Below are 2,477 nucleotides of genomic sequence, written 5' to 3'. Positions count from 1 at the left end.
AGAAAAGGAAACTTCAAATTAATATTTCCGTGTCAGCTTATTGATCACTGCTCATTCATAATTTATTTGTTTGTTTGAAGACTCGTGGATGTCAATAATACGGAGGACTGGTGAAATTATCTTTCAGTCACCAGGCTTGTTGTTTTTCTCAACAGCTATAGGTGACTGAAACCTAAGAGGTAAACGTTCAATGTTTGAGCTTGTTACTGAGACGCCTTAAGGAAATTCTGTACATCGCATGTTGAATCTATCCGGTTTGCACCGCCTCTCATGCGTCTCTTCAGTATCACTCTCCACCTAGAGGTGTATTTAACTTCTGGCCTGGGAGTGCATCGCCACACTTTGCCACAGGCTCATCAGATGGCAGTTTAAGAATCTTCAGAGGTGAAATGTTAATTTTCAGTTGTCTCAAGGATGAGAAATAGTGACTCATTTTTATTTGTTCTCTACTATCTTTCCCAGGCTATTTGGAGAAATAAAACAAAAACAAGGTTGGATTATCTTTTTAGGATTTAATCCCAAGGCTCACATATAAATCACACATAACAGCATCTATCCTTGATCAGCATTCTCTGGGGCAGTATTCTCCTCAGTATTCTTCTTAGACTAAAACATTAGGCTCTAAATCTTCTGTGGTGTCCTTCAGTTGTTAGTTCTTCAAGTTTGTTTAAATTATCTGTAGGATTTCTGAAAAAACAAACAAACCCTAACCCTCACTGTTACCATCTTCTTTACAAAGGGCTTGGGTTCTCGTCCTGCTTCCTCTAAGATTACAAGGGTTTGTTCAGGTGTGTCATGGCTTTCATTATCTTTAGATTCTTAACCTTTTCTATGTCACTTTCTTCTACAGCTTTTTCAGAACTTGCAACCTCTACCTCTCCTTAAACCTTGGACTGAAGTATTCTCCTCAACACTGTCTGCCACTGTTTAAGCTTGATCTGAAAAAGCTTGTTCTGAATGGGAAAGACGCTCTTCATGTTCTCCAGAGAGAAGCACAAAAGCTGTTGCCACAATGTCCTCTTCTTTGACGGTGCTGTTGTTATCCACTGCAGGCTCCTGAAGCGTGGTTCAAATTGTTGATTCTGTTTCTATCTCAGTTATCACATGTTCTTCAACTTCGATGTCTACTATAATAATCTCTAGAATACAATGTGGATTGACTTCAGTTGCTGGAGATTTTAAAGTAGCTTCAGGCTTCTGCAACATTAATTTCTTCTTTGGGACAACTACCGAACATTTCTCCAGACTCATTGGTAGTTATAGGGCTAATATTGTCTTGCTCACTTATTTGTAGCACATCTTCAGCTGTGGTGCATCATCAGGAGTGACCTCCTCATGGGCCAGATCCACCTTAACTAGATTTCCATTCTGAAAACGGACAGCGGCTTCTTTTACAGGCATGTCTTCATTTGTGGCTGCGGAGTTTGGCTTCTCATGAACAACCTCAGAGATTGTTTCCGTCACTCCAGTCACAGCCTCTTTGTCTAGGGAGGTAATGTCATTTGCTTCCCCGGTCTCAGGAGTGACAGCATTAGATTCGGGTTCAGCAGTTTCAATCAGCACTACATCAGCTGACTTGTCTGCAGCTCCTTTACTGTTGTCTTCAGTAATTGCTTCACCTACTCCCAGCTCTGACGCAATTACTGCGCAGTCAGAGGCAACTGCCAAAACTGCTTCAACACAACTTGCTGCAGCTTTTGGAGTGGTGGAAGTGAACTCCTTTGCCAGAGTTTTCTCTCTCGTCTGTCCCTCTGCAACAGTGTCATCTTTTGAGTCAGATTTCTCAACCCTCTCTGCTCTGAACGTTGATGTTTCATCTTTTAAAGGGTCTCTAACAAGCTCCTCAGCTTTGCTAATGGCATGTTCACTCAGTGTATCCTCCACAGTTGTGGCTGTAAAGTCACCATCACCCATTTGTGTTGAAATATCTGCTTTTATGTTGCTAATTCAATTTTTTAATGTTCATTTATTTCCGTCTTGATGGTCAATGTGAGTTATAACGCCAGCTTCCGCTCCACTTGAATATTAAATTATGTAAACCAACATACAACTTGTGTTTATTTCCCAGGGCACGCATGATAATCGTGTGGTTGATCACGAGTAATCAGAAAAATTAGTCATGTAGTATATCATGCTTACATTTGTATTTATTTACTTGCTTATTTAGTTGTTTGTTTTTTGAAATAAGTGCTATTCTACATTATGTTGCCCATTGTAAACAAAGCTAAAAAAAACAAAACAAAAAAACAAAAAGGAAAAACATAGTTAAATGCATGTAGTGCTTGGTGTGTTGGACTACATTACATTGCTAATATGATTTGGAGTGTTTGGCAGGCTGACAAAATAAAATAATTTTCTTTGCACAGCTAAAAGTCGACATCAGGGAATTTTAATTATGCCAAGTGTCTTCTGGCTATCTGGTCAACTGATAATTGACAAAAACAGCACAACATAAAAAAAGTGTGGCTCCCCCCCCC

The 2,477-nt window shown here is 39.7% G+C and overlaps 1 protein-coding gene across 1 annotated transcript in view; it reads right to left on the bottom strand.

Annotated features, from left to right (window-relative positions):
* Positions 1-2,477, bottom strand: part of bcas1 (brain enriched myelin associated protein 1) — a 13,069-nt gene that overhangs the window by 9,609 nt on the left and 983 nt on the right. The gene's annotated exons all lie outside the window — the stretch shown is intronic.

Source organism: Pundamilia nyererei, unplaced genomic scaffold, assembly GCF_000239375.1.
Source record: "Pundamilia nyererei isolate P.nyererei 1_Seehausen unplaced genomic scaffold, PunNye1.0 scaffold00106, whole genome shotgun sequence".
Classification (NCBI taxonomy): Eukaryota; Metazoa; Chordata; class Actinopteri; order Cichliformes; family Cichlidae; genus Pundamilia; species Pundamilia nyererei.
This window is presented reverse-complemented; position numbering and strand designations above follow the sequence as displayed.